Here is a 17,940-nt window from a genome sequence, read left to right as displayed (position 1 = left end):
TCTTGAAGGGAAGATTAAGAAGAAAAGAAAAAAAAATAAATCAAGAAAGTAGTGTTAATTTTATTAAATTTTCACTCAAAGCACTGGTCATGAGTATCATGGAGATAATGCCAGCAACATTATACTTCTTTATCAAAGCCTGATTCACTGACTTCTTCCTCATAGCCCCATTCAAAAGGGAGGGGCTCCATTTCTTCTATTTATGATACTGCTATATTCATTTTACTTCATTTTTACCATGAATTCAAATCTGACTCATTTCTATTCTTTGTGACTTAAAACTTTTGAAATGAATGTTGCCTTTATAAGCCATAGATTAAGGGTCCACTTTCTTTTCAGAATGAATGTGAGTGATCTATATTGAAGGAGAAATTAAAAAGTTGTAGCCTTAGAAATGAAATTGAAATGTTAGTCACTAGAAATTACGTGCAACTGTTATGATGAGAGATCTCTGAATGACTTACAATTTGCATTCTGATCCTTTGTGGGCATTTCTTAGCTGGACACATTTTGTCCTATGTAGGCTTTAAGAGACTAACTCCTACTTCTCTGTCTTTGACTTCTGAATTTGATTAAATAAATTACACTGCCAATCTAGTAAGGAGACATTGTACAGTGCATTTGCATTACTATTTTGTGTTTTAATAACCAAAGAAAATAAAGTGTTCCATTACTGCCTATTCATATAATTGACAGGGATTATAGGGAATGGAACTAGTCTTTAATCACTGATGGAAATTTATCTTAGGCTTGGCAGGTAAAACTACACGTTTTAAGATGATTTAGCATTGTACTAAAAAATAGAGCATGATTCATAAAAAAAGCTATGCACCATTTACATGAGGATTTTTATTCAGTTTATGCAAGAATAGACCAGTGAATGGTTATTGATATTTTTCAAATAAAGTATGTATGATTCATTAAACTCCCTATTCCCCTGTGAGCAAGCCACTGCTCTGTTAAGCACTCTTTGCATACATATCTCATAAAGAAAGCAAAGGCAGAAAAAGGGGGCGTCATGCTTCAATGCCTTCTTTTAAAAAAGTGCCTAAAAATGAGATCGCATACAGTAACAGATAATTCTCTAAACTACCATCTGGATCTCAATACATATGATTATTCACACTGCTGTTGAAAAAAAAAAAGTGAATACGTTCTTTGTTAATATAGTATATGCATACTGCTATAGAGATATATACCTGTGTATACTTAAAAAAATAAGACTGAATCGAATGCTGATGCTCTAGAATCTTTCTACTATGAATTAAATGGTGTATGAAAAAGACTTTTGAAAAATCTAAATGACTATAAACATAACATAGCTTCATAGGGCAAAGAAGAGATATCACTGCTATGCTTCAATAGACTCCTCATGAACGCATTCCCTATCTTCTTACATGAACAGTATTTGAAATTCTTTCTTTTTTTATAATTTTTTTAGTGTTTATTTATTTTTGAGACAGAGACAGAGCATAAACGGGGGAGGGTGAGAGAAAGAGAGGGAGACACAGAATCTGAAACAGGCTCCAGGCTCCGAGCTGTCAACACAAAGCCCAACGCGGGGCTTGAACTCACGGACCGTGAGATCATGACCCGAGCTGAAGTCGGATGCTCAACCAACTGAGCCACCCAGGTGCCCCTGAAATTCTTTCTTGTGTTTATATAGAGAGGTAAGCCAGCATGGTATAGGGGCAGGATCTGAGTATACATCTGTGTTCTGTGTTCTTCAAAGCTAAAGGTGTTTGGCAATACTTGTAGTGTTTCTGATTCCCTGTCTTCTCCCTTCTCCCCAACCCACAGAATAGGTGTTCATTCTCTGTTTTGTGCAACAAGTACTTATTGACTATACATTTATTTATGAATGGTATAGGTAACCAAAATATATATCACTTGGGGAGTGGTGAAAGGAATTGACTATGTTACACCTAGAAAGCAACAGGTATCATAGTTGTCTTCAATATTGAAACATATACAATATGGAAGAAGCCTTAAAACTTGCTGTGATTTCAGGAGGTAGGAGAAATATGTAGAAGGCAAAGGAAGATATGCATTTACTTCACATAGAAAATAACTCTTAAATATAGATGTATGCCTTTTAAGTGGTTTGTCATGGGAAGAAATAAGTCCAGTCTACCTTCGTGGAATTCTTTGTGGAGATTGTTGCTACTGAATAGGGTTGGAGATCAATTGTAAGGTTGTAGGAGAAAATATCATATACATATGTAAGAAAATAATGTATTTAGACAGCATCTCCTTTCATAATACATATTTGTAAATTGCTGAAGTTTTTGCACAAAGAATGCAAGTTAATTTCCTTATTTAAGGTTAACACAAATTTTCATTGTCATTATTAACCTGAATCCCCCAAATAGTACACTCTTCTCTACAAACTGGAAGGACAACTTATATAGCCCAGTTTTCTGATCTTCTGTGGCTTAAAATCATTCTCAGATGCTACATTTTTCTGAGAGAAGGAAGTCCATGTAAAAATGATGTCGGCTCTCATTTTTCTTCCCTGGCTTTCTCATTCCATTGTACTTTTCAGAGGGACTGTAATTAAGAAATAATGGGATCTCTGTAGCTTATTCTAGCCTACTTGATAGAATTTCCTCACTCTATTTATACACTATTCGTTAGAGGAATAAAGACCATAGAGTATGGGAAGCTTCTCTTCTTGAGACAATTAGAAAAATGATTGTTCATTATCTGAACAGTCATTTCCTGAAAAACAGCCTAAACTATACAATCAGATATATTCATAGATAGCAAATAAAGGCTTAGGAATGTTCAAAATTTTTAAAAGTGGTATATATCTTTGAATTTGCTGATACTTTGTTCTGTTCTCCAATAATATAAATTATAGGTATTGTATACTATGATTAATTAATGAAGGTATAAAACAACACATGACATAGTAATAAATGAAGTCAAGAGCCTCAATGTAGAAATCTGTTTGTTATAATTTTTTATAAAATTGAATGTTATAAGGATCTTTTATCTGAATTAAATTTAGATATGCATCATAAAAAATTTTAAAAAAGTTGTGTTAACCAATTTATTTATTAAAACACTAATAATCATTTAAATTCTAATTTAATTATCTAAAAGATAACTAAATCTTACCTGTAAGATATAAGGAGGGACAATAATTCAGTAAAGAAAAAACAGAATTTTTAAGGAAAAATATTAAATACAGTACATGTGATCTCCATCTGGTAAGACAGAGACTAGGACAAACTATGTTGTAATTAACTCAAGTAGAAGGGGTATTTGAAAAAGCAAGTAGAAAGTATGAGCAGAAATGTGAATGCATTCTCCCCCAGTTGATTGTAATCTTCACCTAACTTGATGTTAATAAGATATAGTGATTTTATATTTAAATTATGTAGCAATTTATTTTTAATAAAGAGAGATTTTGACAATTTTTGCATATGATACTATGTTTTGAGTGATTTCAGGAAATAGGAGAACTTTGGCTGGAAGAAAGTATGATTTCAACAAAACAACAACAACAAACTCCATCAACTCCTATTACACTGCAAACCATTTATCCAGAGAGGCAAACATTTATCTGAAATTCCACCAACAGTACTGAATAGCTATGGTTATTTTCCAGAACTTAACGGCCTCTATTCCTAGAAAAGCATGCCTATTCATTTCTTCATGACGCAATTCATACATTTTTCTCTAGAATTCCCTCTATGATTATTAGAAAACCAATTACTAAGAAATCCCTTTGCTCCCTTGTAACCCTTTTTTGTATTTATATATTGTACCCTTCATGTGTATTCTCCATATACTCTTGTGAGTATTTTGCATTTCTCTGTCATGTTTTCCCATGAGAAAACATGCCTAATTAAAATACGTGTAGTGCTAACAATTCCATGAAAACTCACATGCTAGAAATGAGTGTGATGTCTTTCCATCATCAATGAATGAAAAACTACCAATGCTTAGGAGCAATTGTAATGTGAAAAAGAATATCTAACCATGTTGTGATGATTAAGTGGACTACTGGAGCTAGACATAATGAGTCTTAAACCAAGCTTTTAAAGTTTTTTGTCTCTAATGTGGCAATTAGAAAGGATCATTTTAAAATGAAATCTTTGCCTACATTAAAAATCTAAAATATTAAAATTAGAAGAAATATGACTGCGATTTCCTTTTCTTTCCTTCAAGAAATAGACATAGTACATTTTGGCTACCATCATCAAACTAAATGTTTGCAAATTATTTATTTGAAATTAAAAACATGAAAGCAAGATACAAGATACGTTATGAATAAATTCTGATATGGAAAAATGTTCTGTTGAGTGACATCGCCAATTTCCTTCAGGTGCATGCCTCCTCATAACTTTTCACCTCTCACTTGTCCAACTTGGGTCTTCCTGACATATTCTTATTAATACTTGGTCTTGAAACATTTTCAAGGGTTTATCTCTGTAGATCAAGTTCATCTTGGACTTTGGTGACCAAAGTCCAATCAAAATGTATCTTTATTGCCTATGTCCTGAGATCTATCTGCCCACTGTCATACCATAACTTTCACATAGAACTGGCTTTCTCTTGCCTGCTAGACATTTGGAGAAATGTACTCTTTCCCTAACAGGAAAACAAATTACTTTTGTCCAGAATTCAGAAAAGGCACATGAGGTTTTTTTCTGTCTCATTTCCATGCCTAGAGACTAACTGGGTGATTCAAATGGTTAGGAATATTCATCCAGGGCCTCAGTTCTTAATTTTAGTGTCTTGGATGGAACTTCCAGGAAACCTCCATTCACATGTCTGATAGCTCAGGGTGTTGTTCGTAACCTGTTTCCATGTGGCTAGTTGGTCTTCTGAATATAGAGATCTCAATGTAGTTCATCGTGGTAGTTGTCTGCCAAGAGGAAAGAGCATAAGTTATCCTTTTAAAAACATAAGCCAGGGATGGACACCTCATTACCTTTACCATGTTCTATTGGCTTAAACATAAATAAGCCCAGCCCATAGTTTTCCTCTTAATGGTTAAGATGGTTAAGAATTTGTAGCTACTTCCTGGAGTCCACAGATTATTTACATTCTTTCTACTTTCAGAATGCACTCAGCTTTTCATGATACCCCAGTCTCAACCCATTATGTCTTCAGATTCTAGTCTGGAAACTTATACTCTAAATAGATCTAAGTGTGGGTTAAACGGTCTGGTGTAGTTCCTCAGGTGTAAGTCCTTGGATAATGACTCGTCATAACCTGAAAACTGAGAAATTAAGTTATTTGCTTTTTACATGAATCATGCAATTTTAAGATTTCTGTAAGACAACTTCAATAGACCTTTCCATTCAAAAAGGAGAACAACAGGATCACACAGCTGTTAACTTGTCCATAGCATTTCTGAAATCCTGCCATGTCCGTGTCACTGGTTTCTTGATTAAGGCATAGCCTTGTTTCCTCGAAATGGTTCTCTGTGGCTCTTTGATACACCTGCTGGGCTCTTGGCTCCACCTTCTGAGCCTTATTCCTTTTCAATAAAAATGTAACCATGTTTGCTGTTGAGTAGCTTTCTTATGCTATTTTCTGGTTATAGAAGTTCTAGGACCTAAAGGACCTCTGTTATTGTTAAACTGTTTCTGTCACTTTCAGACCAAGCCAGTTGCATTCCTTAAACATTTCTTGGGTCTCTTGTGTATTACATTTTAATCTACTCACTTAGACAGGAGCCATAGCTAGAAATCTTTTTTGAAGACAGATCTTTCCTTACATTGGGATAAGAATTAGGGTTTTGCGGGACGATGTCCTTGAGGTTCTTCAACACTGTTTTGTCTCACTTTGCAAATCTTTAGGCGTTGCCATAAAATTTTTTGAGGTATTAACAAAGGGTTTTGCAGGCTGATGTCATTTCTTAAGTTGAAGTTTGTTTTTCAGGACAGGATAGGAATGAGGAACAGTTTTAATTTTGAACCTGCTAACTTTTGATTTGGAAATGTTTCCTCTAGGGTTGACTGGGAACTGAGCAGCTTTTTCTTTAGTTCATCTCTCTCTTAACCATACTTTATCATATACTGCTGAAACAAATCCATTGGCTCTTTTAACACATTGATTGAAAATTTCCTTGACCAGCTCCATTAACTCATTAGTTATATTTCTATTTTCCAGAGCTTACCAGTTTTATACCACCACATAACATATGCATTCCTTTTTTTTTTCCAGACTCCAATAACAGTTTCCTCACTGTCCTTCAATCTGTAACTAATACCGTTCTTGAGGACCTTGAGGCCTAAGCTCTTGACAAGGTCCCAAAGAGAGTGCTACATATTTTAGGTTGTTATGATGGAAATAATCCTCTTCCTGGTAAGAAATTCTGTTCCAGTTATCAAACTTCTTTTCTTCTAAGACAAGAAAACAAAGATCTAAAACAATTTATTAGCAACTTTCATGGTTCTATGACTTGACGCACACCTGGTGCTTTAGAGCCTCTTCTACAGTTCAGTCAGACAGTGGCCAGGATTGGAGTCCTCTGAATGTTCAGCTGGCTTCATAGCCCAAATTCCTTACGCTTTGTTCACATAATGAGTCTCTCTGACCACATGCCTCTTTTAGGTAAGAAGCATACATGTGGAAGAGGATGTGCTGCCAGATTCTTCTCTTTAGTAGCTGCCAGGCTCTCCCCTTTTCTCCAGACATTTGCTGGATTCATGAGCTTCTGAGTCATCCAGGAAAGGTGTCAAAAAATAAAGCTGTAAAGGATTTTTTTCACTTTTACTCTTGTGAACTGGCATTGGTTCCCCATATGATGGACATTATCAGAGCTGAGCTTTTTCTCTCTCAGACTTGTACATTTCTCTTCTTTCCTTCCTTCCTTCCTTCCTTCCTCCCTTCCTTCCTTCCTTCCTTCCTTCCTTCCTTCCTTCCTTCCTTCCTTCCTTCCTTCCTTTGTAAGATAACTGACATTTATTTTTAAAGTTAACAAATTCTAGGAGCACAACACTAAAGGGGGCCTCTTAAGGGAAAAGAAGGGTAGTAGACATTGAGTTCTCAGGTGTCAGCAAATGGTACCACTGACCAACAACTTTTAGACTTATCATCTCTAAAGATATCTTACCTGCTCTTCCCTGACCCAAGTGATGCATAGCCTCTGGTTAATTACTCTTAATTTATGGTACTTCTGGCAGAGTCTAGGCATTCTCTAGGCAATCTTCTTAAATATGTTCTATGATAACCCTGGTTTACAAGTATAATTCATTCCAGAAACATGCTTGTAATCCAAAGCACTTGTATGTCACAGTGAATTTCCATAAGAAATAGTAGAAACTCAGATGATTCATCCCACAACCTAAAAATATTCATAGAGGAATGATTACAATAGTGTAATATACAAAGATAAAGAAAATATAAAATGTAAAGAAAAATTAACCTGCACGTACCTTTGAATACCTTCACAGCTGGTGTGAGAGAGACAAGAGAGAGGAGGGTTATTGTGTAGGATGACTCTCACTATCACTAATGGAATCGTTATCTATTGGCTCAATGGAATCTTCTTCTTTCCGTGACACTTTAACAAGGAACCTATCCAATGACTTGCTGTTTCCTCCTTTTGAGGATTTCGCTGAAATGTGACATTGCATTGTCGTTAAACAGATTCATCACTTGCACTGCTATAGTCTTATTTGGGTGGTGCTTTTCTACAAAATTTTGCACTGTTTCCCACATTTGACACATCTCCCTAATCTCATTTGAAGTGAGGGTTTCCTCCACCTTTTCTTTCCACTGCAGATGAGTTGTAGATATAGACTTATCATGAAATCTTGCAATTTAAGCCACTCGCATACCTCATTCATACTTCTCAATGATTTTCTTTTTAACTTCTACCATAATCATTTCCTTCTTACAGCCTTTATTTTCAACCATTTTCAGCGTGGGGCCATTGTATACATTACACAGATGTTCACTACAGTACAGTATTCATAAACCCTTGTCATATACTCTATTGAATGTAACTGGCAATAAGGGAGCAGAGGAAAGGGTCTCTAAGTGCTTGGAGCCTGACCTAGAATGAAGCAAGGGGCCTAGAATGAAGGAAAGGACTGTCCATAGGTTCTTTGAAGTGACAAAAAATACACTGGTGCCAGTTGTGGGCACCTTCCAATGTTCGGAAAAATCACTGATTTCTGCCAAACACCGTAGCCTGAGACTGAGCATTTGAGCATGGGAGATGATCATCCACAATCCCGTAGAGAGAGAAAGAGAGAGAGAGAACAATTGGCTCAGTTGTGATCATGCGACATTCAGTGTTACCTACTGCTTATATTGCAAGACATCGCTCATTTATCAGTTAAAATTTATTAGAAATGTTTGCTTGTCTTGTGGAACACTTGCAAAACAAATTACTCACAATGCAAGGTTTTACTGTATTTATATTCATCTAACTTACATCTTTTATTAATTTTATTTTGGTAAAAATTACATATAAAAATATCCATTTAAAGTATACAATTTTATGAATACACATGTATACAATCATCAAACCACTGCCATAGTCAAGATACGAATATTTTCATCACCTTCAAAGGTTTTCTTGTGCTCCTTTGTAATTCATTCCTCTCTGCACTCCTGGCCCAAAGAAACCATTAGTAAGCTATTAGTCACTCTAGATTACTTAGTCTTTCACAGAATTTTACATTAATGGACTTATATAGTATGAGCAATACTCTTTGTGTCTATCTTCTTTCACTTGACATAATGATATTAAGATTTACCTATGTTGTTCTGTACATTGCTATTCATTGTGTGTATTGCTAAGTAGTATTTTATTGTAGGGATACACCTGTGGATAGGCATTGGTTCTTCAGTTTTGAGCTACTTAAAGCACTTATTAAACTTATGTAAAATAATTGTGTGAACATACATTTTTAATTATCTTCAGTAAATACCTAGTAGTGAAATGGCTAAGTGTTAACACTATTGTGTTATCATTTTCATGTTTTAAAATCTGTGGTAGTAACTCCTCTTTTAATATTCATATTTTTTTTTTTATTTTTTTTTTAATTTTTAATCAATCAAGTCAGGAGTTGATCAATTTTTTAATCTTCTTAAAGATCCAGTTTTTGGCATTCTTAATTTTCTCTGTATCTCTCATATTCTGCTGAATTCTGCTTTTAAATATTTTAATTTTGTTTACTTACTTTACTTCTACTCTAGTTTGTTTGTTTTTAGCTTAAGATAGTGTTAGATTATTGAGCTGAGGTGTTCTGTATCTTTTTGCTTGTTTGTTTTTAATATTGTCACTTCAAGCTATAAATTTCCCTCTGGGTACTGTTCTGGCTGCAGCTCTCTAATTTTGATATATCTTGTATTTATTATAATTTAATTTTTATTTTTTATTTTACCTATGATTTCTTTTTTAACTTATGCATGATTTAGAGGTGTGTTGTTTACTTTTCAAAAAAATTTTGGAGTGGGGTTTTTATGTATCTTGTTGACTTGGTTTCTAATTTAGTTTCATTTCAGTCAGAGAATATACTCTGTATGATACCAATCATTCTTAATATACTGCAACTTATTTTAAGGTTCAGCATATAGTTTTGTTGGTGAAAGAACCGTGTGCACATATTAACATGAAAATAATCTGTATTTTGCAGTTGTTGGCTATTGAGCAGTGTTCCATAAATATCAGTTAGTACATGGTGCTTAATAGTGTGGTTTAGATAATTTATGTATTCACTGACTCTTTATCTAGTTGTTCTGTCAGTTGCTGAGAAAGGAGTGTTAAAAATATCCTGTTGTAATTGGGAAATTATAGATTTTAAGAGGTTTTGCTTCATGTGTTTTCATGCTCTATTTTTAGTCACGTATATATTCATAATTGTAGTCTCACTCATATAAATTGATCCTTTTATTTTCATAAAATGTTCCTTTTTATCTCTGGTAATAATTTATTTTTATTTTTATTTTTATTGCTTAGTTTTTAAAATTTACATCCAAATTAGTTAGCATATAGTGAAATAATGATTTCAGGAGTAGATTCCTTAATTTTATCTTGAAATATATTTTCTGATAATATACCCACTACAGTATTTCTAACCTTAATTTTTGCAAAGTGTATATATATTTATTCTATCCAGTTATTTTCAACTTATGTGTAACTTTTAAATTGAAGTGCCTCTTGTATACAGCATGCAGTTGGGTATCCTTGTTTCTGGTAATATTTGCCTTTTATTTGAAGTGTTTACATGATAACACAAAATTCAGGTTCTTATAAGGTTGTTTTTAGGTCTACCATTTTACTGCCATTTTTCTCTATGAACAGTAGACAATATACACTTAGAAGTACACTTGCACAATGGCTGTATTATACTGGTTTGCATGTAGGATGTTTTTGAACTGCTGATCTTATACTAGAAATATTTTCAATAAGCTACTTGCTTTTAAAACATTGTTGAGCCACTTAAAAAATCTGTGACACAATTTGCCTCAAATATGTTTCAAGTTCTACATTTGTTGTCCAATTTTTGTTCCTGTTTCCCATTTTCTGACTTCAGTTGGATTATTTGAATAGTTTTAGAATCCTGTTTTAATTTATCTATTTACTTTTTAGTTGTGTTGTTAGGCATAATTCTTTATTTAGAATTCTGTAGAATGAGAACAATTTCAAAGGGGGGGTTTAACTTGGGGAAGATGGACAGGATTATCATAGAGCTTTAGCATGTGTGGTCAGCTAAAATTTCACATGTTTGGGAAACAACTATCTGAAGATGGTCCTCAAAGAGGAAGGAAATATTCTTGTGGCTTAGCAGACACTCACTGGGCAATTCAGGATTATCAAGGACAGGAAGAACAGTCATGAGAACCAAAGTTATGTTTAGGCCAAACTGGACAATTTTTAGCATGTCAGAGTCTCTTACGTTACCCTACTTTATTACTTAACCTACTTCACTTGTCTTCATAGTACTTATTTTCACTTTAAATATTTTTAGCAATTTATTAATTTCCTTTCTATTGTTTTCTTTCCCTTTGAAATACAATCTTCATGAGGGCAGAGCTGCTATCTGCCTTGTTCTTCTCAGTGTTTCTAACGTCTACAACATTGTCAGGCATGTAATAGAAATTCCAGAAATTTTGCTACAGTAAAAATTGGGGGGAGTTGTAAATTATATTTTTTTGTTGGACAACAAATGTGGAACTTGAAACATATTTGAGGCAAATTGTGTCACAATCAGATTTTTTTAAGTGGCTCAACAATGTTTTAAAAGCAAGTAGCTTATTGAAAATATTTCTAGTATAAGATCAGCAGTTCAAAAACATCCTACATGCAAACCAGTATAATACAGCCATTTTGCCAGTGTACTTTTAAGTACATATTGTCTACTGTCCATAGTCTACCCAGTTACAAGCCCACACTTCAACAACATGCTGATAGTTCCTAAGTAAAACTAATTAAAAGAAAAAGGCATAACCCGATGTTCCCTCACTTGACCAACTCCATTAAAGTTTAGACATGCAGAAACGTTTAGAAATATCCAGAGTAAGCCACATGAAACATGTTACTTTTAGTTTTCTAGAATAACGTTTCAGGACAATGACAGTGAGATACAGGAAGAAAGGGGCCCCTGGGTAGCTCAGTTGGATAAGTGTCTGACTCTTGGTTTCAGCTCAGGTCATGATCTCACGGTTCATGGGTTCCAGTACCACATGGGGCTCTGCACTGACAGTGTGGAGCCTGCTGGGGATTCTCTCTCTCTCTCTCTCTCTCTCTCTCTCTCTCTCTCTCTCCCTCCCTCTCTCTCCCTCTCTCTCCCTCTCTCTCCCTCTCTCTCCCTCTCTCTCTCCTTCTCTCTCTTCCCCTCCCTCACTCATGTTCTCTCTCTCAAAATAAATAAATAAACTTAAAAGAAATGTAAAAAGGGGCACCTGGGTGGTTCAGTCAGTTAAACACTGACTCTTGATTTTGGCTCAGGTCATGATCTCACAGTTTGTGGGACTGAGCCCTACATTGGGCTCTGCACTGACAGCATGCAGCCTGCTTGGGATTTGCTCTCTCATCCTCTCTCTCTGCCCCTCCCTCACTAGTCCTCAATCTGTCTCAAAAAAATAAACATTAAAATGAAAAAAAAATAATTTAAAACAAAAGAAGGAAAATTATTTAAAAAAAAGATATGGGAAGCAAAATGGATGACTGAAATCCTCATTACTACACATGCATATTTGTTGACAGTAGAGGGAACTTTTTACATACAAGTTACAAAGAAGAGGCAAATTATTGTGTGCAAGAAATTTAACACATTCTATACAATGTCCTTACTTTTGCTTTCATTTTGTATAAACTCTTCACAGTTGACCTGAGCATCAGCATCAATGTTTCCCTGAGCAGACTGAGTAACTGAATAATCATTTACCAATGTTCTACTATCCCTTTCTTGCACAGAAACTAGAGCTTTAACATTTAGATAGATCCCTTCTCTTATAACCTTCCAGTTCCCTCAAGTTGTAAGTACAATCATCTTTTTTATGTTTTTATTTGTTTTCATTTTATTTTATTTTATTTTATTTTCATCACGGTAAGTATACTCTAATCCCCATCCCTTCTTTCCCCCATTCCCCCACCCACCTCCCCTCTGGTAACCATCAATTTGTTCTCTATTGTTAAGAGTCTGCATTTCCATTTGTTTGTCTATTTTTCTCCTTTGTTTTGCTTCTTAAAGTGCACATGTAAGTGAGATCATATCATATTTGTCTTCTCTGACTGATTTGCTTTGCTTAGCACTATACCCTTTAGCTCTATCCATGTTGTTGCACATGACAAGATTTCATTCTTTTTTATGGCTGAATAATATTACATTGTATGTGTATACAACCTCTTTATCCATCTATCAGTGGAAAGTTGGGTTGCTCCCATACATTGGCTATTGTAAATAATGCTGCAATAAACATAGGGGTGTATGTATCCTTTTGAATTAGCTATTTTTATATTTTTGGAGTAAATACCCAGTAGTGTGATTCCTAGATCATAGAATAGTTCTATTTTTAATTTTTTGAAGAACTTGTGTATTGTTTTCCACAGTGGGTGTACCAATTTATATTCCCACCAACAGTGCAAGAGGTTTCCTTTTTCTCCACATCTTCATCATCACATTTCTTGTGTTTTTTATTCTAGCCATTCTGATAGATGTGAGGTGATATCTCATTGTAATTTTTATTTTCATTTCCCTGATAATGAGTGATATTAAGCATCTTTTCATGTGTCTGTTGGCCCTGTGTGTCTTCTTTGGAGAAATGTCGTTTATGTCGTCTGCCCATTTTTTAATTAGATTATTTCCTTTTTTGGGTATCAAGTTGTATCAGTTTTTTGTATATTTTGGATACTAACCCTTTATCAGAAATGTCATTTGCAAATATCTTTTTCCATCCAGTATGTTGCCTTTTAGTTTTGTTGATTGTTTCCTTCACTGTGCAGAAGCTTTTTATTTGATGCAGTCCCAATAGTTTATTTTTGCTATTGTTTCCCTTGCCTCAATACAAACATCTAGAAAAGTGTTGCTATGGTTGCTGTCAGAGACATTACTGCATGTGCTTTCTTCAAGGATTTTTATGGTTTCAGGTCTTACTTTCAGGTCTTTAATCTACTTTGAGTTTTTTTTTTGTTGTTGTTATGGTGAAAGAAATCATCCATTTTCATTATTTTGCATATTGCTGTCCAGTTTTCCCAACACCACTTGTTGAAGAGACTATCATTTTCCCATTGCATATTCATTCCTAATTTGTTAAAGACTAATTTACCATTTAATTGTGGCTTGATTTCTGAGTTTTTCTTCTGTCCCATTGATCTATCTATTTTTATGCCAGTACCATACTGTTTTAATTACTACCAGTTTGTAGTATAACTTGAAATCTGGAATATTGATACCTCCAGTTTTGTTTTTCTTTTTCAAGATTTCTTTGGCTACTTAGGGTCTTTGTGGTTCCATACCCATTTTAGGATTGTTTGTTCTAGTTCTGTAAAAAAAAATGTGGTTGGTATTTTGATAAGAATTGCATTGTGTAGATTGCTTTGGGTAGTATAGACATTTTGACAGTATTTGTTCATATAACTCATGAGCATGGACGGTCTTTCCATTTCTTTGAGTCATCTTAAATTTCTTTCATCAGTATTTTCTTTCTATTTTTTTAGTTTACTTATGTATTTTGAGAGAGAGAGAGCATGTGCACACACAAGTGGGAGACGGACAGAGAGAGGGAGAGAGAGAATCCCAAGTAGGCTCCTCACTGTCGGGGCAGAAACCAACATGGGGCTTGAATCCACAAACTGTGAGATCATAACCTGAGCCAAAATCAAGAGTTGGACGCTCACCAACTAAGCCACCCAGATGCCCCTTATTGGTGTTTTATAGTTTTCAGAGAATGCGTCTTTCACCTCCTTGGTTATATTTATTCCTAGATATTTTATTGTTTTTGGTGCAATTGCAAGTGGTATTGTCTTCTTAATTTCACTTTCTGCTGCTTCATTATTAGCGTATAAGGACGCAACAGATTGATTTTGTATCCTGCGATTTTACCGAATTCATTTATCAGTTCTAGTAGTTGTTTGGTGGAGTCTTTAGGGTTTTCTATATTTAGTATCATGTCATCTGCATATAATGAAAGTTTTACTTCTTCCTTACCAATTGGATGCCCTTTATTTCTTTATGTTCACTAACTTCTGTGGCTGGGACTTCCAGTACTATATTAAATAAAACATTATATACCAACCATCTTTTAAAATCAGGACACAGTGGTTTATTAAGGAAATAGCAAACAAGTGAAAAGGGAAAGAAAGATGGGCATAACTTTTCAACATCAGTCACCACACTGCTTCTCCAAAATATATTTGGCTCATTTCCAAGAAAGACAAAAATTTCTCTAAAAAGATCTACAGGCATGAAAGAAATTGATGGAGGAGGGCAATAACTTTCTCCCTTTCTCACACATATGAGATTTTATTATCTCAGTTCTGAGCTTAAAATACTTCTTTATATTTAAAGCTAAAAGAATTCTATTTATTTGCATTCCAAATTATATATTAATATAGATTCACATTTGCATTTTAACCCACATCATGCTGTTTTCCAATCTTAAACTTGAAGGTTTCATTTATTTTTTTATTTAAAACAACTTTTAATGTGATTTATTTTTGAGAGAGAGAGAACAATAGAGGGTGAGGGACAGAGAGAGAGGGAGACACAGAATCCAAAGCAGGCTCCACGCTCTGAGCTGTCAGCGTACAGCCTGACACAGGGCTCAAATTCACAAACCTTGAGATCATGACCTGAACCAAAATCAGACCCTTAACCAACTAAGCCACCCAGGAGCCCCTCGAAGGTTTCATTTAAATTTGCAACCCTATGTAACGAGTCACCTCTTTTAGCAATTGCTAAGAAGTAAATATATTACAAAGCAAATTTACTTAAGTAAAGTGTAATTATTTTCATTAACGTTGATGGTATAGACAAAAAGTTCTATAATAAGTTCCCAATTATTCTATTTATTTTTCCAGCTAGTGCTTTACAATGTAATATTTTCTAGGTTTGATTAACCACCTCTAAGGGTTTTTGAATAATTAAAACCTTTGCTAACACATTTTTCTTCAAGTTGTATTTCTATTTGTTTACAGGCTTGATCTCAGTTTGTCACTTGCCTGCAATGTTTTCCATTACTGTGCACTGTTTGAAAATGCCTTGATGGTGATAATCATTGGGCTCCTGGAGTGTGATCAGTGTGGTGAGCATTCCTGACTTGCCTTTTAAATTTTCTTCGTTTTTCCACAATTAAACAGATTTTAGTCTTGTTTACAATTAGCCTCTTGCTTTTAATTTCTGGTCAAATAGGTAATGGCATTTGGTTTCAGTATAATTTTATAATATGTGATTTTCAATTTCTTGAAGTTTGTAGCCTATGGTTTTTTCTTCTAACACTCAATTGAATACCGAAACTAGATCTTAAAGGTTAAGAAGTTACTGCATGTGTTTTAGTCATGCCGCCTTTCTGCCTATCCCTTTATATATATGTGTATATTTTGACTAGGAATAGTAATATCAATATGCTCTATGTGAGGTAACATTTCATTTATATTCTTTTTTCTTCTGGTCATATTGTATGATTCTTTTAAATAATACCCATGACTTTCTGGGTGATAGAACAATTAAGTCGTTCCTAAAGCAGGGTAGCATATGAAATGCATAAAGTAGATCCAAGCATGCAGAAGTGTCCGCTACTTCTTTCTGCAACATTCTCAATCTAAGCTTTCCTAAATCTGTAAACTCCACTGTTACATTTCTTCCAATAAATTGAGACTCTCCTTGATAGGGTACCTGCATCTACAATACACTAATAGCTGTTAAATTAGAATTGATAAGTATAATTTCAGTGCTTTCTGTCTTTATCATTGAACTGCCTACATACTAAAATACTGTAATTTTAGTAGTTAACTTGACAAACTAAAAATAAGGTTCTAAAATTATATTCAAAATAGCACTTAAAAATTAGCCTTGTAGTTTAGCTGCTTAAAAACTGAGAGAACTATACAAAGTGTTGTTGTATCATAAACATACACATGAACAATGTAATTCATTACTCATAATGCTAAGAAGGTCATTGACCCAAAGAGTCAAACTTATGATAATAAACAGATAGATCATTTTAAATAAAAAAGTATCACTATTTTAGACCAGTCCATTTTGTCACGGTAAAGGAATCATTCCCGCTTTACTGTGGTAAAAAATTTCATTGAAAGTTATGTTATATTATTAGGTACATTCTAATGCATTTTGTAAGATTAAAGATATTTTACTATATAAGATGCCAAAAGAGCTCAGTGGGTGTGATCTTTCTCTCAGTCTTTCTGTACCACTCAATATGGGTCATTTAATTCGTATTTAGCCTATGCATGCATGCATTGCAGCTGTCAAGAACAACCCCGAAGGAATCTCATAACTTTAGGGAGTGTATTGTCCTGTTTGTGGATCCCAAAGGCCTATTTGTCATAAGAATTCTTTTGAACCATCTGGACCCAGCCTTTATCTGTGAGATTCTTGGAATTTCATTAGTCAGGTAAGCAGAAACTGTTGGCAGGGTAGGCAAATCACGAGTTTCACAGTAGGTGTGTATAAAAAAATAAATAAATAACAATAACAGTAGTGTTCCCAATGAACAGTCTCTCTGTGGGGGCTCCTGGATGGCACAGTCGGTTAAGTGGCAGGCTCTTTATTTTGGCTCAGGTCATGATCTCCTGGTTCATGAGATCAAACCCCAACTCAGCTCTGAGCTGACAGCATGGAGCCTGCCTGGGATTCTCTCCTTCTCTCTCTGCCCCTTCCCTGCTCACGTACTCTCTCTCTCTCTCAAAAATAAATAAATAAACATTAAAAAAAAGCAAGTCTATCTGCCTTCTGGCTCCAAAGGTTTGTATGATTTTAGACTATTTACAACTACTATTTATACTATTTGCAACTGCTCTCTTTATAGATAACAGCAAAATTTAAATTATTTCAAGTATTTTTCAAGAATGATGAATAAAACATTGGGTTCAGAGTTGAATGGTTTGCAACAAGAAAAACAGTATTATCGGGTTATTCGGGAGCAAGAACAAAAAACAGTGCCCACAACCTTTTGACAAAGAAGAGATAGTCTTTAGAGCAGGAATTATGTATTTGCTAGTCATTTTTCACGAGCCATTTGATTTATTCCTCAGAAAACCCATACAACCTAGGTATTCCCATTTTACACATGAGGAAAACTTACTGCAGATCACTCCAATCAGTCAGAACCTGTCGGGGTAGACACTCCAGTGGCCCGTGATTCTCATAGGCCAGCCTGCTGTACCACTCAATATGGGTCATTTAATTGGCAATTGCGCCATGGATATATGCATTACAGCTGTCAAGAACTACCTACCAAAGGACATATCCTGAGCAGGGCCTGAGTTTCCCAAAAGGC

At 34.7% G+C, this 17,940-nt stretch overlaps 1 long non-coding RNA gene across 1 annotated transcript in view; it reads left to right on the top strand.

The window, feature by feature from the left end:
* Positions 1 to 15,733, top strand: part of LOC122231017 — a 205,897-nt gene extending 190,164 nt beyond the window's left edge. Inside the window, exon 4 of the long non-coding RNA XR_006208125.1 lies at positions 15,620 to 15,733. This is a non-coding gene — a long non-coding RNA (uncharacterized LOC122231017). The remainder of the gene's footprint in view (positions 1 to 15,619) is intronic.
* Positions 15,734 to 17,940: the final 2,207 nt, after the last annotated feature.

This window comes from Panthera tigris, chromosome A1, assembly GCF_018350195.1.
Source record: "Panthera tigris isolate Pti1 chromosome A1, P.tigris_Pti1_mat1.1, whole genome shotgun sequence".
NCBI classification, from domain to species: Eukaryota; Metazoa; Chordata; class Mammalia; order Carnivora; family Felidae; genus Panthera; species Panthera tigris.
Note: the sequence above shows the minus strand (reverse complement) of the source record. Positions and strands in the feature narration are given on the sequence as shown.